Here is a 27069-nt window from a genome sequence, read left to right as displayed (position 1 = left end):
TCACTTCATATGCTCTTTAGTCATTTTTATTTTATGTGTCTGAGTGGTTCACCTGCATGTATGCCCAAGTGCAAATGTGCATGCAGTGCCCAATGGGGTCTAAAAAGGACATCGGATTCTCTAGAACTGTGAGCTAGCACATGGGTACTGAGAACCAAACCTGCATCCTCTGCAAGAACGGCAAGTGTTCAAACTCACTGAGCCATCCCGCTATCCCCCATGCTGTCTTTAAAACAAAACAAAACCCACTGTGTCCTCTTAGAGATGCTTATGCATAGGTGCAGGACCATCTGCTGAGGTGTGGGTAGCTTTTCAGGGTCTGTGTCCCTGAAGAAATCCGACTGTCTCCCTTAGCCATCATCAATTGGGGATGGGAATTCATGAGTCCTTCCGCAGTCCATGCTGAGACTTTTGCTGGCTTTCTCTTATGTATTCTTTTGTGGATTCAGTCACAGATGATGTGCATGCAACTGCCCTGTTAAGCCCAACAAATATTGTTTGCCACAGACATCCACAGGTTATGGCTCTAACAATCTTCCAGTCTTCCCATTTCTTCTTTCATAATAATCTCTGAGTTCTGGTGGAAGGGATGTGATATGGAATTTTAAATGGTGCTGGGGATACAACTCAGTTTCTTTTGCATGTAGCTCGGAAGGTGAGTAGAGAGGTGCCAGGTTATGTCATGGGATGCTTGCACAGGGTACTCTTGTTAATTCTAGCTCAGAAAATTGTCTTTGGAATAGGAGTTGAGGCTGGGGGTACAGGTTAATGGTAGAGTGCTTGTCGATCATGCAGGAGCCTCGGGCTTCCTTGCCAGTACTGGCAAAGGGGAGAGGGTGGGTTAGATCTCTGCATCTACTGCATGAAGAGTTCTTGCCCCACAGGGACACTTCAATCCAATTAAGGTCTTTGTAGCTCTTTGTGTTAGTGTCTGACTAAGTTTATGGTGCTGTGTTTAGGGTAAGTGCAACTTAAAGCCTTGTCCTCTCCCAGGGGAAGTTCACAGCCTACTGTAACTAAGAAGACAGGTCTACATGTAGCAGATTCCCTGATGGCTAGTGTCCACAGAAAATGGGCTTCACATTGTGAAGAATCTAGTGAGATCATAGTAGGCGTGTGGGAGCAGTGGTGTGATGATTTTATAAGCAGCTACACACCCCACACTACCTCCTATAAGATCTGTTTGTTCCCAGCCACCAACTTAGCCAAGGACATCATTCTGTGGCTTGTGATGTATAAGGTGGCTATGGTCTCCATTTCCTCTTGCTTGTGGGTTGTGGTTAAAACATTCGACAGTGATCAATAAAGAGCTATGTGCGTGTTTGCTCCTTGGTTCTCAAGGACACACTTTTTAAACCTTACCTGTTTTTAGAGGAATCTCTGCTGGGAAATGGGAAATAAAATACCCTAGCAACAGATGGGTTTTTTACAGAGGTTCAGCATGCCCTTGCTTACTGTAGCTAAATGTGGGGTCTGTTGTCATTGTGTGGTGGCTTCAGTCTGGAGCCTAGACTCCCACTACAAAAGGTGCCCCATTGCCTTCTGTCTTTGGGATGGACACCATGTCCAGAAATGGCTTAGGATAGAGACAACATTTTGTACCCTTTTCATTCACCATAGCAGAACTCCTGGGCCTGAGAAATGCTTTAAAGATACATTTTTGGCTCATTGTTCTGGGTACTGAGAACTCTGAGAACAGATGCTGAAGAGGGCTTCATGTTGCTTCCACACAATTTCAGAGAGAAAGGTAATACATTAATCTATTCACAAGGGGTCCATCCCCATAATTCAAACACTTCTCAATGCTACAGTCTGGGACAAAACCTTGACATGGGTTTTGATGGAGACCAACCCCACTCTAACTGTAATGTCAGGTAAGGTGGCAGTCAGAGCAATAGAGGACCCTGGTCTTACTTGGAGCACAGGCCCACCTTTGAAGATGCAAAAAGCTGAACTAGGTGTCCACAAACAAAACTTGGAAGTGTACATCAGGTTGGAGAAGTGGGTAGAGCAGGAGTTAGAGGCCAGCTCTTTTCTTGGAAGCAGAAGTGTCGTACAGCTTGTTCCCACAGTTCTGCTTGGTGTGCAGATCTAGGTCCTTGGTCTCCCCAGATTAGGGCCTACTGTCGCTCAGTGCTCAGACCATGGCAGAGTTGAAGCAAGTCCCTAGGCAGCCCAAAGAGAGTGATCCTTTCAACATACCTTCTAAATTCTCCCTTCCCAACCATTCACAGTCAGCAGTGACGTGCCTGAATGCGGTATTGTAGACTAGGATCTTTGTTTTACATAAGAGAAGTGTAGTAAGGGAAAAAAATCCATTGAGAAAGAAAATTAAGAACCAGGAAGCCAGGGAGTTTCTTTATCTTCTTTTCTGACCTCTGGTTAAAACAGGAATTTACTGGGAAACGGGGAAGTGAGGAGTCACTTGAGGACTGATGAGTCCTCCTTATTTGTTTTCTGCTCTGGGACGTTTCTGGACAAAGGGAGTCTCTCTATGATATGATGGTTCTTCCTCTCTCTCACTGTATGTGAACTGCAGTAACTCACTTGGTTTCTCTTTCTTCCTATGGCACTCACTGTCAAAGGTGTCACAGGTTATCATGCCACTTCAATGTCTTCAAAGAGTGCACAGCTGTTTTTGTTTTTATAAACAGGCCAAAGAATGAACAGCAGGCAGTGGCAGACTGAATGCTGTCTCTGTGCTGTAACACACTGAGCTATTTAGAATACAGGTGTGTGTGTGTGTGTGTGTGTGTGTGTGTGTGTGTGTGTGTATTTGGGTGCATGTGTGCAGAATGGTCCTATTTTGTGTTCAAAGAAGACCCCTAGATGTGAGGGATCCTCAGCTCATTCTTGTCTTTCATTAAAGCTATGTGATCATCTTGGACCAAATGTATCCAGAACTTTCTTTCTGACTAAAAGCTTGCTCTCTTAGCTGACTTAATTTGCTTTTATATTACAGAACCACGAGAGCTGTGATATCAAATTTCAGAATTATTTGCAAATTTCAGCCCATGCCTGATTTTTTTTTTTTTTGCCTTCTTAAATCTGTGCAGTTAGGCAACAATATGAAAAAAAAGCCCCACTTAATCATGATGAGATTAAAGGATTTTTAAAAGGCGGTTTGCGGTCACATTTACATTCCCCGATAATTTCTTAATTTTCTCTTAAATCACCTTTCATCTTCATAAAATGAACTGTAAAAAAAAAATCCTTCTGAATTCTATAATGTGCCAAGAAAAATGGGGGAGAAATTAAGGAGGCCCCTACCTTTTTAATCATTTCGTTCATAAAGTCCTTTAACTGCCCGCCAGGAAAAAGATGGACGCTCTGGTGTCTGAGGTATTCTGTGCCATAAAGTCCCATAATAGAAACAGATGGTAGAATTGCCTTGGAAGTGGAAAAAAAAAAGGAGTGTACACGCCGCTCACCCTAACATATGAAGAGATTCAGGGCTGACACATGAAGGGATGCGCTTGGCACAGAGCCAGAGGAACACTCTCGGCAGCCAGTGCTCAAGCTGGGGACTGGGAGACCCACAATCTCAGGATCTGGAATGCCCAGGCTCCGGGATTTAGAACTCATTGGAAGCTTTCTCCTGAGGCTCCTGTCCTAGAGTGGACAGTGTTTTCTGGGTGTTTTGGGTGGTTGTGGAGACTCCGGGGACGAGCCCCTCCTGGCTTTTACAAATACTTCCTCAAAACAATAGCTGAGGAGTGCCAGCTCACCTGGAGGCTCCTCATATGTAAGGGCTGGCTTTTCACCTAGACCAGCACTGTCAAACAAAGGGCAGTGCCCCCCACACACAGAGGCAACCCCGTGAAATGGCACTGGATAGGAGGGACACCAGACACCAGCTCAGTGTGTCATCCTGGTTGACCAGATAACCTAATGGTTTCAGAGAAATCTCTCGTCGATACTGGGTTTTCCAAAGTGAAATATGATATCAATTCCACATCATACTCCAACAACATCGATGTGCACGTCATCTTTCCTTTGTATTCTGAAGTATGGAATTTATTTTATTTGGTTTCACTGTTTGGTTTTAGTCCAGTCTCCTGAATGGTGATTAGGTGTCAGGCTAGCGCCTGACAAATTACTGTAAGCTGGTACTAAGTAATCATGGCAGACAAGTCAAGTGTTTACCAGGAGCCTTGACCAAGTCCGTAGACCCCAAGTTTAAGGAAGGGTTCAGAAAGTGATGGGTGAAGCAGATGAGTAAGAATTCATCAGGCAAAGAAGGATGGAAGTTTCCAGAAAACCTCAGTGTAGGGTGCTTCAGAAAAGGAGATACCATTTGAAAAGAGAAGCTAGAAGGAAGCTGGATACCAGATAAAGGGAGGAAGAAGATCCACATCATCCAAGCCCATAGAGACCACATCTGATGGCCCCATACGGAGTCTAAGAATAATTCAATAGTAATGTGATCACAGCCATGTCGGGAACAGATTCTGTTACAAACAGACCTCCCCAAATATAATAATAACAGACACATGGAAGTTTGTCATATAAAGAGACAAGTTCAGATCTGGGAAGCTTGCTTTGATATACTTACGTAAAGGCCCAGGCTCCATCCACCTCCTTGCTCCATCATCCAATGACATCATCTTGTCATCCTTTTCATCTTCTGGTGGAAAGGGGTAGGAAATAGAGAAGGCTCGCTTAAGTGTGCAAGGCCGTATGTGATGAGTCATGTTCCAGACGCCCAGACATGAAAAAACAATAGTTATGAGTGTTTACCTGCAGTGTGGCACATAAATATGAGAGTCTGTGGCCTTCACCTCAGAGAGATTCACACATCCCTTTGTAATCCAAGTCTTGTAGAACATAGATGTTCTCTCTTCTCTCCCAATGTCTTAGCCAAGGTTTGTATTCCTGCACAAAACATCACGACCAAGAAGCAAGTTGGGGAGGAAAGGTTTTATACAGTTTATACTTCCACATTGCTGTTCATCACCAAAGAAAAACAGGAGTGGAACTCAAGCAGATCAGGAAGAAGCAGAAGCTGATGTAGCGGTCATGACAGGATGTTGCTTACTGGCTTGCTTCCCTTGGCTTGCTCAGCCTGCTCTCTTATAGAACCCAAGACCACCATCCCAGGGATGGCACCACTCACAATGAGTCTTCCCACCCTTGATCACTAATTGAGAAAATGCTTTATAGCTGGATCTCATGGAGGCATCTCCTCAAGCGAAGCTCCCTTCTCTGTGATAACTCCAACTCATGTCAAGTTGACACACAACCAGCCAGTACACCCAGGATGCCTGATATCCTTTGATCATCCATCTCCACAGGGAATTGTGGTCCTGGCAGATCTAAGTCCAGAAGTGTCAGGCAAATTCAGATCAGACGTGACAAGGCTATTCATTTATTTCTCATAGGGTTCTCTACCTGATGCCAGGGTCGGAAGAGGGAACTTCAACTGGGGTATTACATCCATCAGACTGTCCTGTGGGCATGTCTGTTTGGACATTTTCTTGATTAATGATTGATATGGGAGGAACCAGCCCACTATGGGCAGTGCCACTCCTTAGGCAGGTAGACCAGGGCTGTGTAAGAAAGCAGTTTGAGCAAGCTAAGGGAAGGAAGCCAGTGAGCAGAGTTCCTCTGTGGTCTTTTCTTCCAGGTTTATGCCTGAGTACATAGGAATGAGATCTTCTAAAGCATCTTTAGAATCCATTTCTGTCTAGTTTTGTAGGGAACAGATAGGTTGAGTGTCTATGTCGTATGTACCTGCCAGTGAATGTGACAGGCAACAGAAATCTGAAGGAGCAAAGGAGTGTCTTCCAGAAAAGAGGAGAATCCCTGCTTTGTGTCAGGGATAAAAGGCTGACTATGTGTGGATGCTGGCTCCAGAGAGCTGACTTGGAATGCCTGTACCTGCTGTGGGAGAAAGGGCAAGGCAGCTGGAATACCAACTTCTGCCAGGTTTTTTTGATATGCCTTACCTCTGGGCGCCTTTCCTTGCCATCTCAATCAAGTCTTTACTTCGACTGGCATTGTAATTGGCTTCTAGTTGGAAGCTCGGCTTCCACCAGGTTGTGGCAATCTCAATGTGATCATGGTCTTCCCTGGAGGGTCTTCCAGTTTGCTCCCACTTCCGGTCCCTGGGCTGGTGTCTGGCTTCACCCGTACACTGTGAACGTTGGAAAGTAGGCTGGATAGATTATCAGATGAAAACGCTCTTTGTCTTTCTTAGGGAAAGGACAACTAAGTGGCCCAACTCATCTCCTGGGTGCGAGTCTCCTTTACTGTGAGCCTTTCCTTCTGGAATAGTCACCAAGAGTAGGGCATGCACTGGACTCATCATTATTAGCTTCCCAGTGCAGGGCAGGAGGCAAAACATCCAGAACTTCTGAAGAGAGTCACGCCCATGGACAAATACCCCTCTGCCTGTGAGACATCAGCAAAGTCTGCATACAGGAGAGGATGGCTGCCTCCGGGTAGAGGAGGCTCTCTGGTGGGCCTAGAGATTCATTCATTGTGGACCGTTGCACATCCCAGTTATTTCTGCGGGTGCCAGACAAGGGTACCCTGGAGCTAACCTCCATTACGTTGCTGCCCTCCTTACCCTCCTCCAGAGACCCAGATCCCTCAAACACCCAACCAGGATTCAGGAGCTCACAATTTCCTTTGTCCTATTTGCAGAGTCAAGGTTGGAGGCTGAGGGCCCAAGGGAGCAGAGACGATGGGACTCTAGGACCCCAACATGATCTCTCCTCACCGATTTCTGGGCCCACGAGCAGATGTACCCCGCCCCCTGCAGCCCCAAGGGCCTCTGCTCTGTGTCTAGGGAAAGGAAGAGCCCGGCTGGTTGAATCCCAGTGAGAATGTTGCCGGCGTTGATTTGCGGTTTGACAGTCAAAAATAATCCAAGCATTGCTTTGCATGTGATTTATACAAGTGTCTTAATTGGCATCTTGATTATATGATTGCGTGAAGGGCTGTTTTCAAGGTGTGCCTCTAAATAGAAAAAAGAGGAAACATACAGCTGGGAAATGTGTGACGAGCCACTGAATCTCTGCTTTATCCCTGGATTTTTTCAATTATTTTTATTATTTTTTGAACCAACCAACACTACATTTTCCAGTTTCTGCCCCTTTGCTGGACCTTCGGTGGCAAACATTTCCCCCCAAATTACATAAATCTTTCCTGCAGACATGCTGCTTGGTCTGCAGTTTCTCTCTGGGATCCACTGCTTTTTTTTTCCCCTCCTCTGCCTAACAAACTCAGAGACGTGGTCTCTCCTAGCATGATTACAGCTAATTATTTTAGAAATCCATTTTAAAGGCAAGTTATGTTAACTTTCTAGCTAACCCGACAGAGGAGATCTAAGGAAAACCTGAAAATCATAAAGCGTTCCAGAACATTCTATTTTATGCAGTCCAGAATGTGACACATGGGGTCTTTAATAATTCACTGCTTGTTAACATTAAACAACTGTTAACATGCTCAAATAATTAGTTATGCTTGCTTGACATGTTTGCATCTTTAATAATTGATGTATTTATCTTAATTACTAACAGTATTATGGTCGTAATATGCATCTTTTTTCTATCTTAAAATTTTAACAAAAACTGACTTTTTGCCAAAAATGATTATGCTCTAAGTTTTAATTACTCATTGTAATTAAATTGCAAGCTGCAGTATTTTACTAAAATATCTTTTGCAAAAAAAAATATTTAATGGGAGAGAGGTGCTTTGCTGTTTATGCAGCCAAGTTAGTGAATGTTTCATGAGTTTGATATTACCCTTTCAGAGTGGATATAAAATAACATTGCTTTCAAGATATGAGTCAATTTAAAATTCTACCATGATGGAGGATGTCTCTAGGATTTCTACCCAAAAAATTTCATCCCCTTCCCATTATCTACCAGGCTTGGGGGATCAGAACGGCCTCTTTTACCGGCTAGGCGGCTCTATTGCAGGATTTGGTCAGAAAAAAAAATGAAGGAGTCATGGCCACACTCTCTACACCTCTTGGGCTAACCCTGTGGGAACAAATGTTGAAGAACGGCCTTGAGTGGTCTTTTGATTTGATCTCTTTTGCAGGTGAAGGCAAAACTGAGTCAAAGGCCTGAATGTGAGTGGAAGAACACCAAGACCGTTAGCTCAACAGAAAGCGTTGGAGACCACGGGAAGCAAGCAACGAGGAGGCTGAGGCACATACACAAGAAGAACCCAGGTGTTCAGAAGGCATGGATGGGCGGAGTCCTGTCTAGCCCACCTGAGAACTTTCTCTGTCACCTGCAGATGTGTCTTTTGAGACTTGCCCAGCCACCAATCCTAGGCAACAAGGTACCACCACAGCAACCAGGAAAGGCAGCAATACAGGTCAGCCCTTGATACTACAGATTACTTAACTAGGTCACTTGCTCAAGCATTCTACAGGGCTCTGCTCTCTCTGCCCTGGAGGGCATCTATGCTAAGAGTAGCATGAAGCACAAACTGCCAGGAGGAGCCTGGGTAGTCTGCACTGACTGGTCAGCCATGAATGTATAGCCTTACAAGTCTTTGAGATGCAGACTGAGCCATTGCTGGGATTTGGGGAAATACAAGCAGACAAAGGAAACTGGAGCACAAAGCCCAGGGAAGACAACCTGCTGGGGACCTGGGTCTCTGCCACAAGCTTCCCTATCTTGTTGAGCTTTTGTGTCCCCCCCCCCCAACCCCCCCCCCGCAGAGCTGTCTCTATCTTGAACTCAGGAAATCCTCCGTTTTTGTTTTTGTTCTTTTCTCAATGAAGCTGTGCCTGGAAATGAGAGAGAGAGAGAGAGAGAGAGAGAGAGAGAGAGAGAGAGAGAGAGAGAGAGAGAGAGAGAACTGTAGCCTCTCATTCAGTAGCACACAGGTTTAGTTAAGAGGCAGTTAGAAAAAAGTACACAAAATGGCTGCAACTGCCCCTCAGTCACATCCAGAAACTGCATCCATAGGAAGGAAGTAGAAGATGATGGCTCTCTGTAAGAACCCAGCAGATTCTCATCCACATCTCCTTGCTGAACCTGCTGCCACCAGAGGGTGGGATAAATACGGCCAGACAGGGCTCGAGCCTGCCACAGGCCTAGGTGGACATGGTGATGTGTTGTGTTTGCCCTGTCTGTCTCTTCTCCCCCAGCAGTCATTTTCTGAGCACATCCACCATGCACCACACACCGTTGAGCACTGCAGGGAATGGGAGATGGATAGACATCAACCCTGACCTCAGGAAGTTTCAGAGCAGAGTGTTGGAGAGAGCCACATGGCCAGAGAGGAGAGCTAAGTGGAAAGCAAGGGCAATTGTTTAAGGGAAAAGCTAACAAACGCCTGGCTCAGCACAATGCATCAGGCGTCTCCCCAGATCTACACACACACACACACACACACACACACACACACACACACACACACACACACACACAGAGTTAAGGTGTTGTTTAGGAAATGAAGCGCATAAAAAACACATTCTTCCCGTTAAACAGCTTAGTTAAGGACACCAGATATGCATCCGAGGGACTGCCTGTGTCTTCCCCTCACTCCAGGCAGAAATGCAGATGTCCCGTGGCTAGTTTAAAGGAGTATTTATGAAGAGTCATTTCAAAGCTTCTTGCTGGGCCTTTGCATAGCTTAAGAGAGTGGCCATTAAGATGTGTCTGTCAGATGAGAAAGCTTTTCACTCTAAGTAACAGAAAACCAGATTAACTGTGTCTTAAACATCAAGGGTGTTTATTGTTAAGATGTCTCCAGCCTCGTCGTCAGCTCAGCCGCAGAACCAAGTTTTTGGGATTTTCCTCTTCTTACCTCAGTAACTTGCTCAATTTTCATCTATATACATTTTGCGTCATGGTGGCAAAATGGCCATTGAAGCTGCAGGCATTAAATCTGTCTTCAGAGCAGGAAGAAAGAAAAGGCTGTCCTGCTGACAGACTTCCCCTCTGCAATGGTCTTTTGTGTTTGGTTTCCTTTTTTAAGCAGGAAATGTCCTGTATAAGACATTCACCATCATCTTTCCCTCCTTAATACCTAACTGTTCAGAGCTATACCCCTGACACTTCTATGTGCAAGGTAGTTAGAAATCACTACTGAGGGACATAGAGAGGCTGGCACTTGGGAGAGGCTCTTGGTTGGCCCGGCAACAATGCCTCCTATAGGAAGCACAGTGGCTTTCACTACTGTGACAAAGCGCCTGGCAAAAACAACTTCAAAGGTAATAGTGTTGGTTAGATGGCTGGTTCCACATCTTTGGGAGCCTACGATGAGGACCAGTGTCATGGTGGAAGGCCACAGTGGAGGAGAACGCCATTTTCAGTGGCAGTAGAAAACCAACGGAAGCAGACCCAAGAGGAGGCTGGCACAAGATATTCTCTTTAAAGATAGTCTGTCTCGTTCTAGGTAGAGTCTGCCTCCCACAGCATCCACCAATTTCCGTCCTTTACTGATGAGGAAAGGGACCCCCATGACTCAATCACCTCCTGAGGTGCCCCCTGTCCCCAAGGTGCCCCCGTCCCCAATCTCCTGTACTAAGCACTGCCTTGGGGACCAAGTCTTTAGTATGTACTGTTCATGGGCACATTCAAACATGGGCAAGGCACACAGCCTTTTTCTGAAACTGTCAGGAAGGCTTTGTGTGGCGAGGGGAGGGCAGAGTGACGTCAGAAAGATGGATCAATGGAATGTCACTGAATTCGGGACAGATGAGTTATTAATTAACTGTAGGAGCTTCTGTCCAAATTATGGAGCAGTTGGGCAAATATTTCTTTTTCTCCCTTCTATGCCAGGCTGCACTCTTTTGACTTGATTTTGGCGGGGCTTAGTTGCCTGGTGTGTGTGTGTGTGTGTGTGTGTGTGTGTGTGTGTGTGTGTGTGTGTGTGTTTGTAGGCATGCATGCACAAGTGTGTATGCATAGGAATGTAAACACTTGTGGTGTGCACGTGTGATTTTAATTCACAAGACAACCAGAAGAATAAACCCAAAACATTGTAGAGGACAGAGAGCCCCTCTCTGTATCCTGAGGTTCGGTATTTGAGTTCGGGAAATGAACAAAGAGAAGAAAGATAAAGAGGAGGTGAAACTGTAGTGCGCATGTGCCCACTTCACAGGAGAGAGAAGCAGTAGGCTGCAGACAACAGAGAGAGACTAAGCAGAGGGTGACAGACAAAGCCCAGGACAGCTCTTTCCTGATGTTCAGGCACAGAGCAACTAAACATGTCCTATGCAACCTTTAGCTCAGCACTGTGATCCCTCTGCCTTCTCAAAGCGCCCCACCATCACTCCCAGAAAAGAAGACAGCCTCCTTTCCACTCTGCCCTCATCCCAGGTCCTTGCGTGCCTTCATACCTCCTTCTCCTGCTCCTGTCCCTTTCTGGGTCCATAGCTCTCTTCTGCTCTTTATTAGCCTCACGGAAAGACAGAGTTAGCACTTCTCACTGAACCTCAGCCCTGGGCTCCTGCCATGGCCATGCACTCAGCAGCCTGGAGCCAGGCTTCCTTTCCCAAGGACTTGTCCCTGTGTGGCCGCATGTTTCTTTCATGTGCCTGTGTCTGAGCTATGTACTGGTGACATAGAACAGCATTATTTTGTCGCAGGCCAGAAGAGAGCAAAGACAGGTAAGCAAACATAGATGCTGAACCGGAAGGCTAGGAGTTGATTGTTGGCCCTGCTGTCCCTAGGATGTGTGATCTAGGACAAGGATTTGAACCTTTCTGAACATATATTTCCTCACTCATAAACTGGGATAACAATAGCTCTTATGATGTCTCTGTAAGGATTAAATGACTGTGTTAGCAGCACACACGCTATGCCATTTCATACAAAGGATTCGAGATCCCATCCTCAGATTTGGGTCTCCACCAGGGTCCTGGGGCTGATCTCCCACAGACACTGAGAGGTGGTTGCAAAAGATCAACACTTAGAGCAGGGTCTAAAAAATAATCCTCACTGGAGACATGTCATTCTTTGAGCATCTCTACCAGCATGGAGTAAGGACATCTATTACAGCTGCTGTCCCTTTCTAGAGAGTCACTTCAAGTCCCTTTTAAGCCAGGAACTCTGCAACTCCCTCCATGGCACTCCCCCATCCTGGTCATGTTGCTAAGACACCTTAGTTCTGACTCCGACGAAGGTACTGCACGAACTGGCTGAGCCTGGCTTCTGAGGAAGGAAGAGAAGAAGGCAGTGCCTGCGCAGGCCTCTTCCTCCTTGGCACAGACCTGTAACACAATATTAATTTTCTGAGGGTTTGCTATGTTCTCTTTTACTCCTATATAGAAGGTCTCTGGTCTACCCTTGCTAATATAGTTCTTGTAAAGGACACAGAAGTGCTGTCAATTTGTTTACAAGCCGTAACCCTAGACAGGGCAGGTTCTGAGCTATTTTAACCTCTATTCAAACCACAGGCCCTGTGTTACTTGCAGTTCAAGGCTTGCCTGGCTTACTCTGTTTCCTGTGTGTCCTCAGAACCAGTTCCCTTGGCCATGTCTCATTGTCCAACTGTTTTCCTGGTGACCTACTCCTCCACTGTCTCCCCTTCCTTCTCCTTATGGTCTCTCTTGAGACCCCTCACTCTATTCTAAGTCCCGTCTTCTCCTTTTTGCCAAGTCATAAGCCCCAGGCATTTATTGACCAATCATGAGTTTGGGGGAAACATTCTTTATAGTACATAGGTTAATACAGCGCCCCTTTGCAGTCTGAACCTGGGCATAGAACTCAGCTTCTTAACACACAGCTCACAAGACTAATGCCAACAGATCTGCTTGGGTATGGGAAGGGGAGGTGACATATTGGGATCTGGTACATCTCCAATTCCCCAGTAGGCTTCTTATATGAAGCATGATAGGTAATCTTCTCGGGCAACCGCGATTTGGAATCAACTGGGAGACACACCTCCGCATGTGTCAGTTAATTTCAGGCAAGATCTAACGAGGTGGGAAGTTCTACCCTGCGCGTGGACAGTGTCATTCCATGGGCTGCGACCCTGGGCTGAACATAAAGGGAAGATGGGCTTAGGCCCAGCATTCATCTCTCTGTGTCCCGACTAAGGACAGGCTGTGACCAGCTACTTCTATCATGTCATGATGGCTTTCCCTCCCCAAAGGTTCCATCTTCAAACCGGGTGGATCAAATTGTTTCTTAAATTGTTTCTGTCAACTGGTCTGTCACAGCAACTAGAAAAACAATCAACCCCTCACAGTTCTCCAGTAGTCTATCTGGTGTTCAAGCTTCCTGTGCAGGAATCCCTTAAACAACTGCTTCCGGAGTGTGAGTGGGGTGACCGGGAAGTAAAAGTCAGAGAGTAGGGTTAAGGGAAGCAAAGTGCGATTTCAGGAAGTCAAACACAGCATAGCTAAGACTGTATTTTAGAATATGCTCCTGGTATGTGAGCTGCAGCCCAGAGTCTTCCAAACCAGGTCAAAGTCACTGGGAGATTTCACATTTGTTGGCTCTGGACTATGCAAGATATTGTCACCCACCCAGCCCTGTGAGGAATGTGGGAGCATTCCTGGGTGTGTTATACCCCAAAGGAACAGAGAAGAGTTGCAGCATCCTTTCCCCAGAGAAGATGTTGGCAGGGCCTACTGAGGAGGGGACATTTAATGGGTATCAAACAGGAAATGAGTGGACTGAGTCACCAAAGAGAGAAGACTTGAGTTGTGATTTGGTGTTTCTATAGGCAGGAGACTGAAATTGGGAGGAAGAGGACTCAGGGTCAGACAGAGGGTCTGGAGCTAGAGGGACACAAGGTAGGTAGCCTTCGTTTCCCATGCTCCCGAGCTCTGCAGAGAATGGAGAAAGGCAGCCAGCGAGTGTAAGCAGAACCACGTGTGTAGATGAGGTTTGTGCCCCTGCAGAGCACTTTTCCATGGATGTGTTTTTCTTTCCGACTTTATAGTTAATTTATTTATCTGACCACTCGGGAAAGGAAAGGAAGTACTGTTTTATGAGTCCAGGACAAAATAAAAAACAATAGCACATTTACGTGCCTTAATTTTTCTGTTCACTGAGATTTATTTCTTTTTATTATATTTGACAGCAGTCAACCCAACAGCAAATACACAGCAGAGTGCAGCCCTCTCAGCACAAAATGGTTTGTATTCTCTGTGCTCGGGGTCGAGAGTTTTTAGTACATACATCACTTGAGGCTTTCTGCGTTGATCCACAAAGTAACACACACTATCCTCCTGATACAGATGAAAAAAAGGCAGCAAAACCATGGCTGGGGATAGCGGCCCTACCACGAGGGTGTGGCTCCCCTTGGTAGGAGGAGGTATCAGAGTGTGTAATGGGGGTGGGCCTTTAGTGGAGGTGCTAGGACTTGAGTTAGGGAGCTGTGTGTATACTAGCATAAGTTGCATGTATGTTCACACGTGTGGCACGGAGTTACATAGTGTAACTATCTTTCCTAACAGGTTCATGAGAAGTTGTTGGTCTGGGGAATCCTTGTCTTAGGATGTTGTCCTCTGCATAACCCGGACAAATTGGTTCTTGGGTCTCTGGTCTAGCTGGAAATGGACATTGTTACAGTGCTCAGAAGGGAAACCTATATAGGGCAGGTAGCAAGGGTACTGGGTCTCATCTTCTACCGTGGCAGTGCCAATGTCAGCAGCAGGCAGTGGTGAGAGGTGGTGGGCAGTGGTGGTGGCAGCAGTAGAGATGGCAGGGGTGTGAGCCTGGCCTGCTAGGCAGGTCCAAGGTCCAGCAATGAATGCTTCAGGAGAGAAAACTCTTCTTCAAAGTGTTAGAGCTCAGTAAATAGCCAGACGATTCTCTATGGAAAAAAAAAAAAGACAAACCCAAAAACCTGTGCACTCTATTCCATGATGACAGGGACTTTACAAGCATTGAGGAGTAGGGTGGGATCCAAGGATAGATGTTTCCCATTGGCTCAGTTTGAGATGTAGCAATGCTTTATTTGCACAGGGAAGGACTTCAGGTGTTTTCCCCATGTGGCTAATTGTCATGGTCCTCTCAGGGGGGTGTCATAGTTACATGTTTGAGGGTACATAGAGTTAGACAGGCAGTGGGCCCTATACCTACCATTCTCAATTCTGAAGTTCACAGGGTATGAACGAGCTCACTTAACCTTACCAGTTCTTCTGTCTGGTGGCAGGGTTCACCTGCCCCATGTTTGGGTGATCCAGACACTCTAATTCTGGGAAGTGTATGACACTGTCAAACTAGGAAGGGTTCTGGCATTAAGGGAGTGGGCATTGGATGCACTGTTCATCTAAGGTAAGACAAGAAGACTCATAGATGCTCTACCTATATTCAGAATTCAAGTCATTTTTGTTCTGTTACCTCTGGTAGCTCAGACTTCTAGTCCCCACCTTCAACTTCACACAGTCATTTGAGGCAGTTTCCAAAGCTTTCTCCAGGCATGGGTGCCTTTCATTCTATTTGGATGCATAGGCGTGTTCTACTTGACACACACTCTCTTCACACAGCAAGTGCTGTGCCACCAGGCAGGAGATGGAACATGGGCTTCACCAACTGTCTGCTTAGAACTTACAGTGGACAGCAGGCTGTACTGTTAGGAATTCTTCACTGAAGGCATAGGCACAGCACCAGGGAATGTAGGTGCAGACGGACAAGTAGATATGGCTGTCCACATCCGACAAGGATGGCCTCAGCCTTGCAAGATGCCCCAAGTGCTATGTAGCCTACCAGTCTGTCAGCATTCTGCCGGATGCCAGCACTGTCCTCTTCTCCACGAGCTGATGCACTAATGACTGTTAGTCCAAAGTGCTCAGCTCTTTGTTGCTATCCCTGTGTCTACAAAGCCTAGCATCTGAGAGCAATAAAGCTACTCAAAAATCCTCTCCCCAATCCATTCTGAACACTGATTTATTTTTCTTTCGTGAGCCATCGGTTCCTCACTACAGTGAACTCTCTATTTCCCAAGAACTTTGTGGACCTGGAAGATGACAACTTTCTACAATGGCATTTTCAAATTTCCTCTCCTTTGAGAAGAGAAACTTCTGGAAACATTGTGAGCAAGTTATCCCAGTGTCCATTTTCCCCACTTAGAACCTACCATCTGAATCTTATTCCGTGAAGCATATAGCAACTGTGTGGATGTAGATGTGTAATGTCAACTTTATAATGACATTGGCAGACACAATAAGCTCTGCAGGGGCCTGACTGGCCCTTGGAATTGCAGAGACAAACAGGGCACAGACTCATCCTACCAAGATGTATTATTCGGAGTATTAGAGACACGGACATATCTTCACAGAGTCCTGAAAGAACCTCAACAAATGACTAATTCTGAGATGGAAATTCCAGAAGGGACAAGGAAATGGGAGGAGAGATGACCCTGGGTCAGGAGGGAATTATTCCTTACTTGTTGGATTCTACTTTAGGGGGAAAAAAATCAGGTGCCTGCATATCCCTGAAAACTTAGACACTAGAAGTTTCTTTGGGTCTACAAGAGAAGGAAACTGGTTCTGAATATTACTCTACTTCTTATTTTCTTGTATTTAAAAATAAAAACAGAGGTATGGCCAGATCCTGGGACTATGACCCTACCCTTCCAGTGACAACAGAAAAAGAGAGAAGCCACCAGAGCCCCAATGTAGCCCTGTCATTTGTTCCAAGTCCCATACTCTTGGTGAAGACCACAGGCCTCCTGTGAAGATTTCTGAGCTATATGTTGTACTTCCTTAACATGGGATCAGAACCTTCCTGATATGAGCCAGTATGTGCAGAGAGAGTCAAGAAGTACGACAGTCTCTTCTCTAGCATTATCTCTCTCTGTGAACTTTCCCTCTGGACAAGTTGTAGGGTTCAGAGAAAAGACAAAGGCTTAGGCCAAGACTGGTCCTGGGAATTCCATTGTGCTTGGCTGTGGGAAATGAGTGAACCCAAGAGTGGATGGTTCACAGGGAGAGTGCAGGTGACTCATAAGAGAAACATAGCCAAGGAATGAATCTGCACACTTCATTTACTCAGAGCTCATAACCCCAGGTTCCTCCCACCTACCCCTGCCCCAATACCTCATGATTCAGAAAGGATGCAGAGGCCTGGGCTGATTCAGGCAGAGGGAATACACAGACACAGACACAGACACAGACACAGACACAGACACAGACACAGACACAGACACAGACACAGACACAGACACAGACACAGACACAGACACAGACACAGACACACAGACACACAGACACACAGACACACAGACACACAGACTCACACACACACAAGAGCATGCTGTGGGGAGTGTGTGTGTGTGTGTGTGTGTGTGTGTGTGTGTGTGTGTGTGAGAGAGAGAGAGAGAGAGAGAGAGAGAGAGAGAGAGAGAGAGAGAGAGAGCTGGCTAAGGAAAATGGAGTCAATCTGGATGGCAGGCCCAAGCTGTCTACTATCATTACTTGTAATTGAAGACGAAATGCCACCCACAGGCTCATGCATTTGAAAACTCAGTCCTCAGCTAGTATGACTGATTCAGAAAGTTGTGGAATTATTAAAAGGTGGGACATGGCTGGTGGAAGTAGATCACTTAGAGAGGGCGTGAAATATTAGAGCTCTCTTCTTCTGGCCCAGGTCCCTCTGTGTCTTGATCCACAGAGATAGAAGCAAGCTGCCTTCTGCGCCTACGGCAACAACCACAAGCCTTTCTTGCTTCTGTGCTATCTCCACCATAGTGGACTGTATCCCTCCAGAATTTAAGCCCAAATAAATCCTCTTCCCTTGAGTTGCTTCTTTCAGATGTTTTAGCACATCGCCAAGTCAACTAATACAAAAACAAAAACAAAGCAAAACAACAACAACAACAACAACAACAACAACAACAACAACAACAAAAGCACAGCCTAATCTCTGGATCTCAACACAGAAAGACAAAGCACCAAGAAAGAGGAGGCAGGACTCGGCTAAGGCAAGCTACAGCTCTGTTACGTGTCCCAATGTTTCCTAAGTAAAATAGGGCAGGGCTAATTAACAGCAAAATAGTTAGTGTTGAGGGACATTGTGAAGCATCTTCAGGTACCCATGGGACATTTCGAGTTAGGGCACACAAAGTAATATTTACACACTTTCCCTGAAGTATTTCATGGAAGTCCCAGGTCTAGGTTGAGGACTCCACATGAACCCCACACTTCCTACTGTATCCTGTTTTCAGAGGCAGAGGGAGAAAGCCTAGCAGGAAGGGGAGATTAAGGTTCCTCCTTCTTCCGGTGTGTCCCCAGCCTGAGGCCTTTGGGGCCAGTCGAATGGAAGCTCCATCATAAGAACAAGTTACCTGCGATGGATCCTAGATTTTCTGGGTCATATCAAGGAGGGCGTTCTGCGCTCACATGTAAAAGCCCTCAGAAGAGTACACCACTGATCTTTTCAAAGGGGGCTTCCAAGTTTCTGAGGACAGACTTTCAGGACCTGAGTCTGAGTCTGGTATTCATAAAGACTGAGACACTAAAGATGTGCCTTTAATGTTCTCCACTAACTCATGGTCTTCCTTTATGCTCTTAAAGAGAGAACCCTTACTTCTCGTGACACCTCCATTTATTCAGAATTAGCGTGTAAAATCTTAAATTAGGCATTCCGCACTTGGGTTCTGACAGATCCATTACTTTTTATGCTGAGAGAGTTGAGTTAATTTTAAATTATTGAGGCCTAGCACCTGAGCGAAACGAACATCTTCAAACAGTCTGGGCATCTGTGGGCTTCACTAACGCAGAAACACAAACTGGATTAAATTCCATTTCTACTCCGCTGGCCAGATACATATATATGACAGGGATAGAGGCTTGGTATGGCCGTTCATTTTGCCAGAGTGCATGTGGGGCAGGGAAATCCCAGGCTGTGTGCCTTAGTAACTACGAGACTGAGCTGTAGCTGCCATCTACCCGACGGCCCAACTGCATAGTGGCTTCATGATATAGAGGCTACACTTATTCTGTTCTCTGCCTACTATAGTGTGTGTCACCAAGACTGTGTCCTTAGCAGCAGAGCTGTCTGGAACAAAGAAGCTATGTACCATGGTTAAAAGTGCTCCAGCTCCCATTGTTCCCATTATCCTATGGCCTTTTCCCCAGTCCCTGTTTCTTACCAGGTGCTAGACAGTTTGAGAAATGACTTCAGACACTGGCTTCCGGACCTGACCAGGCTCCCTCAACTCTGTGCTTGATGAATACCCTTAAAATGCACTCACTACACTAGAGCTCTGATTCTCTAAACTTTCTCTGTCCCTCATTACCACCTTGGGGTGGGGAGCCCCATGTCCCCCTTGTTAGATTGCTTTAAGAACATGACAGCAGTCAGTCATGCAAGCAATCAATGGAATGGGGACAGCTGCCTTTTGTCCACTAGAACTACTCTAAGACACTTAGGTTACTTTGTGGCCAACCAACAGATCACAGAGACACATCCTTAGTGTGGCCCATGACCCGAGGACACACTCTCTACAGGGACATTTATGTTCTCTGGGGAACTCCTCTTCTTGACAGTGACCCAAGATTTCCACAGGAACCATTTCTCCTTGACCATCCATTGTTCACCCTTTCATCCCCAACACCGACTTCCAAGGCAGCCATATCTTCCAGGTGTCTGCCCACCCTGTCCACAATGCTTCTTAGGGTGACAAATCTGATGAGTTACTGAATAGTTTGAGGTTGGTGGATAGTATCATTGTATTGTCTGCAAAAGTTTAAGTTGCTACCCAAGCCAATGACAAATACATCAATTCTGCCAATCTAGTCGTTTCAATGTGCTTCATAATCAGGATTCTTTGGGTCATAGTAGAAATGCCAGAGTTGGAGAAGGCATGCTATAGTTAGGCGTGAACTTCTCCAGACTGTGAACGTCTTAGAGAGGGACTGGAAGTATGTGCAGTAGAGTCTCAGAGAGTCCAGTTTAGGGCCCGTGGGGACAGTAGAGCCATGAAAGATTAGCACTGAGCAGATGGCTGGAAGCTGTGGTGAGCCTCCAGTAAGTCTAATTTGATTAGCTTACAAGCTGATCTTTGACCTTGACCTCAATCTAGTAGAGGGTGATGTCTCGGGGCAAGAAACAACAGATAGCCTGGGAATCACTAGGCTGCAGAACCTAGGGGACGAAGGATCAGAAACTTTGAAAGGTTTAACTCAGCTTCTGCACAAACCAGAAGACTGACTGATGCAATCTGCCGAAGACTCCATTGGGTCTTTGCTCTTGACCTTGGCATTAGAAGAAACCCAAGTTTCCCATCAGGTCCATCCCAGGTCAACCGCAGCCCAGCAATCCAGCCCAGATCCAGAGGCCCATTGGTCTCCTTGGCTTCCCAGGCAGCCCAGCGCTCACATCCATCTGCTGGGAAACAGGCAGCGTGGCACTGAGGACTGTCGTGTTCTGTTTTAAAATGCCACAAATAACAGATTTATAGATTTTTCTAAATACATTATTTTAGCTTGACAGCATTAATCATTCATGCTTCCTTCTTTCATTTTTCTACCTGCAATGGATTATTGAAACAGAAAATAACAACGGGAAAGGCTAGCAGCAGTATCAAAATGTCAAGTTTGTACTTACAGTTGTATGGGCCCAGACAGGGTCAAGAGCCCCAATTATTTGTGTATGTACACAGTGGTACGACACGAAAGGTTATGTCACCTGCAGCTATTTCCTCGCAGATTTAAATAGGGCTGATATTCAGCTGTACCGTGAGCTGCTGACATGGAATAGAGAATTGTAAAATACTGCAAACTCCGGTGTCAGAACCTAAAATATGAATCGGGTGATTTCGAGGGCTAGCTGTAGGCAGGACCACACGTCAGGATCCGAACCTGCTCGGTTACTTTGGGTTATTTCTGGCCTGCTTTTATGGTTATTTCTTCACTTAAACATAAGACAAGAATGAAGTCTGGGGACCAGGATTGGGGTAGAGCATGAGGCCTGTCGCCAACACTGTAGGCAGAGCCCCAAAGAAGGCACTACTATCAAGACTGACCGGCTAACTATGGCCAAATCAATATTTGTGTGTAGATCTTCAAGAGTGTCATGGAGGTGCTTTGGTTGGTGACAGTCCATCAACAAAATACAGAGGGCCTGAGCTGAATTTATTTTGGATTGTTATTATTTAGAATAAAGTTGTTGTATGGGAAGGTCTGTGTAGTCTCCCATTTGGCCGATATGTATGGAACTGAATTTCTTTCTCAGAGATCCACTGGAGTGTTCAGCGGAACACATCAAGGCAAAGCTGAGTTATACCTCTTTCATCAATGAGTCACCGCCTTGAGTTTTTCTTCGTAAGTATTTGACAGGTTCCTACAGTCAAAGCATGAATGACATAGTACCTAGGAATACTAGACTCTTCTTTAACATCCCTAACCAGACAAGCTGAGTTCTATTTGATCTCCGCCATCACTGTTCCAAACAAACCAGTAAAGAAACTGAAGGATTACTCAACTGTAAAGAAAACTAGACTCTCTGCTAACTCTGTGCGTTTCTATGGGAACACCACCATTGAGATTGCTGTACTTCAAGTGTCATAAGTTTGTCCCTTCTGACCCTACCTCCAAGAGCAGCTGGCCTGAGAAGGTTCCATAGCAGTGGAGATGTGTCAGCATGCATTCTGTTCCTCGTTTTCCTACTCTTTTGGACACTGGGATGCAACTAGCAAAATTAAGCCACGCTTGTACAGGCAGAAGAGAAAGCTGAAGCTGACTGTTTCCAGTTTCCATGTATTTTGTCCTGCTACAGAAAGGCTGTCTGCAGAGGCACAGAGAGAAGTTGGTCTTCAGTCCTCAGCCTACCCCAAAGGCAGCGTCTCATTTTCCATGTATATTGTTTCTGTTGTCAAATACCCAAAACTTCAGCACATCCACCGCCTTCCAGTGCTTTAGAATAGGATCTCCATCCTTGCTAATTCTGCATCAGCTGTCTTCAGTGGCTTTCCTTTCCACCTCTAATCCATTCTCTTTCAACCGCAAAGGCTTTTCCCCTTCCCTGGCCCTGCACTGACCTCACCTGCTTCAGGGATCCTCATCAAACAATTTCTCATAAATTAGTTAGGACCAGTGGAAGAAACTGAGTGGGCAGCTGTGAATCTAGGTCCCAAGAAGAACTTATACCAGGTTGAGAAGCAGGTGTGGAGTCTCAAAGTAGGAAGGGGAAAAGATGCTTCTAGGTCTCGGCCCTTGATGAAATGCAGGGAAACTAAAAATAAAAAAAATGGGGGAGGGGACACTAGTGCATGATACAGTGTAGATATTAAAGATTGCATGCAAAATGAGAGAAGTCAGTCAGAAAAGAACATATTGCATTATTTCTTTTACTCATGTCTTTGGTAGGCAAATCTATGGAGACAGATTAGATGTCAAGGCTCAGGGACAGGAAAGAATGGAGAGCAACTACTCAGGAAGCTGAGTTTTCTCTTAAGGGTGCAAGAAATATTCTGAAATTAGTGGCGATGGTTGCCCAACCCAGTGAATACACTAAGACAAAGTAAATCTCAAAGGGTATATGGCATGAAAATTGTGTCCAAAGAAAGGATGGAGAAAAAAATAAAGAAAAATTGTGAACCAAGGACAGGAGGGTCTCAAGCTGCCCCTTCTCTCTGTTACCTGTATCCTTCCCTCTGTTGAATGTATCTGTTTTCTTATTGGTCTCTCCATCCAAACATTAGCAAATGGCTTCCCAAGGCTCCTGACCTTTTGGCGACTTGCACAAGAGACCAAGCACAATGGGACTGGGATTTCAGCCCTAATTGAAGACATCCAGGAAAGACACTTACTGGGTTGGTCCCAGTTAGATCTTGTTCCTATTTCGGAGGCACTCTACTGTCACTGGGAGAGGAAGATTTGAAGGGTAAACAATCCAGATTCTCAATCATAGGGAATGACAGGAGGAGAAATGCCTTAGTTACCTTTCTATTGCTATTGTAAAACACCATGACCGAAAGCAACTCATGGGGGAAAGGATTTATTCATCTTACAAGTCCCAGGTCATGAGTTGATCACTGAAGGTCGTTACAGCATCCAGATAGGAACCTGGAAGCAGGAACTGAAGCAAAAACCATAGAAAGATGCTTCATACTGGCTTGCTCTCCATGGCTTGTTTATCCTGCCTTCTTATTTATTTCAGGGCTTCCTGGCCAGGAATGGTACCATCTACAATAGGCTGGACTCTTCCACATCTATCACTAAGTAGGAAAATGCTATAGGCACTTTGCCTGCAAGCAAAAATACTCATACGGAAGCTTTTTGCCAGTTGCATTCCCCTCTTTTTAAATGACTCTACCTTGTGTTAAATTGGCCTGAAACTCAACCAGGACATGGAGCTTCTAGAAAAGGAATGGAGGAAGGTCTGACTGTCCCTGGACCATCTGCTATTGATACTAATCTTTCAAAGTGCAGGTGACATGGAGAAACCTGATGTATAGACAGAGAATTCTTATTCTGGAAAGTTCTGTAGTCATACTTTGAACTTGTCACTTCCTACATTTTTCTATGACTTCTTTGTTTCTGCAGATATTATCTCGTCAATTAATTAAATTTTATGACATCCATAAGTCATTGAATTTCTTTTGTCTAATATTTCTGACACCTTAGATAAGGCCCTAGAGCAATGGTTCTCAAACTTCCTGATGCTGTGACCCTTGAATACACTTCCTCATGTTGTGGTGACCCCTCTGCCACATATTTTGCTACTTCACAACTGTAATTTTGCTACTGTTATGAATCATAATGCAAATATCTGTGTTTCTGGTGGTCTTAGGTATGCCCTGTGACAGGGTTATTTGACTCCCCAAAGGGGTTGTGACCCACAAGTTGAGAGCCACTGCTGTGGAGGCTGACAGGAGACTTGGATGGGGTAGAGGTCCAGCAGGAGATGAACCCAGATTTTATAAACCCATATGGTATTGATATTTGGATGGTGTCTTTTAAAATGTACATGCAAAATTAACATTAAGAACAAATATTTACATAGACTAAGAAATTGAAAGTTATGCAATGTCAAAGACAAGAAAATTTCACATACGTCTCAAAAATATCTTATTTCATTAATAATTTTCATTAGTCTGCCCTCTGGCATATGACTCTAGTCTATTTTTTAAACTATTCTTTATTTGGTCTGGATCTTCTTTGATCAATAGTATCATAATTCCTTTTTTTCTAGTGTAGGAACGAATATCCTTCTGGTAGCATGCATACACTATGAAGATTCACAGCCCGATGGATTTTTCTGGGTGGTGGGCCACCACAACTTTGTGACATACAAATGTGAATTCTTGTACTTTCTGCTTTTCTTATTCTTCATTGCAAAAGGAAAAAAGCAAGATAGATGTGTGTAACTGTACATTTGATTTTCATACCGACTGGTAATCCATCATCCTATACTATACCTTAATCAATTTGTACATTTCTGATGGCAGAATGAAATTTCACAGACTAGCATCTGGCTTCGTATGCTTTCAACCCTTTTAACCCTCCACAGTTCTGTGGCAGTGCAGATGGACATGTTTGTATTTCAACAGAAGTTCTGACCCTGGGCGAGTTCCTCTGCTTGCTACCTGCTTAGGCTAAGATTCAATAAGAAACGGAAGTCGCCTGGCAGCCAGAAGTGTAGCCAAGAGACAGATAGTAGTAATGTGCATGCAGAGAGGCCCCTGAACCCCACATTATCTGCACTCAGCTTCCCAAAACACTGCAGTCAGTTCACCTCCAGTGAGGGAAAAGGCAGGCTCTGTATCAGTAATAGATAGAACCTTAGCAGTCTTCAAAAACTCATGACCACACACTCCCTCAGTCCCATCTGAAGGATAGGAAGGAATCTGTGGAAGGAAGGGGCCTGAAGATTCAGCTGCATCAGCTACAAGGAGAACCACCTCTCTTGGGAGTCTAGGCACGTTGGGACATTATGGAGCTGGTGCATAGGTTGGATGGGCTTGAGACATTCTTATTATTGTCTTTTCAAGTGGCACTGAGAGCTGGTGGTTGGCATCAGATAGTTCTTGCCAAATTTCTTGGAACACAGTGTCCTACCTAATAATGGGAGAAGAGATCTATGCCTGTCTAGTCACTACCCCACTCCTATCCAGACTTCTAGTCAGCCATATATATTAGCCAATCTAATACCCACTCAGTCTGCTGAGGATGGGCTAATTGAGGAGGGACATAGCTCTTGCCGTGAGGATCGAACAGGATGATGGATGTAAACATCTATTACAGGTAGAAAGTCGACTATCCAAGTCTAACAAAAGCTTTCACATGGTTGAGGGTCCTCCTTAGATGACCTCCCAAGGATCACTGTTTGCATCTTTGGAAGACACTTGTACCACGAACAAACAGAAAGCAGTTGATGGGGGAGCACCAATGGATCTATTCTTTGGTGAGGAAGCTCGAGTCCAGTCTTCACACAATGACATCACCGGCACCGACACATATGCAACAAACTCACATCCATTTTGATTATCCCATTTAATAGCAGATATTAATGGACTTGAATTTCACTTAAGGCTCACTCCTGGCCCCACCGTGACCCATCGCCTACCTCGTACTGCTCCAAATCTTTTATTTTGGCCAAGATTTTAAGCTATTTAAGGATGAGTTGGTAAGCCCACTACAGAGAAGCGATGAGTGTGCTAGACGCACAACTGCTTCACGAGGTGTTATGCCAGCAGTTTCACACAGAGGCTGGCCTCACAAAGAGAACATTCTGACTGCTTGTTTGAGTGACAGTTCCAGAGTCCGAAGGTGAGATGATTCGAATACAAAGCATTCTCCACAGGACTGGGTGTGGAAGGCTTAGATCGAAGCTGGTGTTGACGTTTGAGAGGTTCCAGAAATTTTAGGAGGTGGGCCTGGCCAAAGGAAGTAGGTCACATGGGCATATCCTGGACCTTTTCCCAGGTCTCCCTCTCTGCTTTCTGACCAGCATGATGTAGGATGCTCAGCCATACCAGAGGCCCAGAGCTGTGGAAGCAGCCATTCATAAGGCAGACTAGTTCTTTCCTCTTTGTGTTTTTCTCTGTTTTTTTTTTAATAGCAATAAAAATTGGACTGACAAATAGATGGCTGTGGGCCTAGGTGGATTTGGTGGCACAAGAGAAGCTAGGGCTAATCTCTCTTCCACAATCTCAATCTTTGTGGCAGGAATGCAACAGCTTTCGGTTCTGGGTGCCCACTTTCTTGTTTTGAGTACATAGCGAAGCAAGAGGCCTCTGTCCTTGAGACAAACGATTTCGTGTCAGTTTTCCAGTATGGAGAAGCAGCTAAGCACTGAGCCTCAGCAGAGGGACTTTGCACATCAGGTTGGCCTGTGGTCATGTCTGTCAGGTAGGAGCAGCGTGCTTTGGATTGCCTTAATCGATGTGAGAAGACACCTCCTAAAAGTGGGAAGCACTTTCTGGTACCAGCACAGGTATGAAGGGGAGAAGGGAGACTATTTGCTTTGTGTCTGGGCTTTCCCTCTGGCTGCCACGTTGACGTGTCCTATTGCTGATACTGATTCCTTCAGTGATGTCAGAATAGGTCTTCTTGAGCTTTCAACACGGACTGAGGGCCAGCTGCTCTCCTGGAACCCTTCAGGCCTTTGATGCCAGCCTAGGGCTGCAGAGGCCCAGCCTCCTAAGCTGAGGAATTACCTGGCTCTCAGCCTCTCAGGTGTGATAGAGACGCTGCTCCTCTGGAGAAACCAGAGCAGTACAGTCCTCAAAAGCCACGCCAAAGTTAGCTTTGTGGCTTTTGACCTCCGATGAGATAATGCAACATGGTCGAATAAAGCTGCAGCCCGTGAACTATGAGATCGGTCAGTTGGGACTGAGGCACAAACTGATGCCAACAGGAAGAGGAAGGCCACCCCTTCAGAAGGACAGGCTTGCAGTGGAAAAGGGAGGTCTTCTGAAGACCTTAATGAGGCGGGGACTGGCCACACAACAATGACACTCCCCTCCTACTTCTTTGAAACAATTGCTTCAGGACTTTGGTCCAGAAAGATGAGGGTCCACCGGCCATCAAAGATACATTTGACCCATATTGGAAGGGAGGAGGCTGGGAAAAGGAAAGATCACCCCAACACAGGTTTGTCTTAACTAGTGAAGCTCAACAATGATGCGGGCGCTGTACCCCTAAATCCTCGGTGTCTGTGTCGTAACATGAAATACATTAATCACGGACAG

Source organism: Rattus norvegicus, chromosome 1 (genome assembly GCF_036323735.1).
Source record: "Rattus norvegicus strain BN/NHsdMcwi chromosome 1, GRCr8, whole genome shotgun sequence".
Classification (NCBI taxonomy): domain Eukaryota; kingdom Metazoa; phylum Chordata; class Mammalia; order Rodentia; family Muridae; genus Rattus; species Rattus norvegicus.
The sequence above is the reverse complement of the archived record's forward strand: the minus strand, read 5'-3'. Positions refer to the sequence as shown.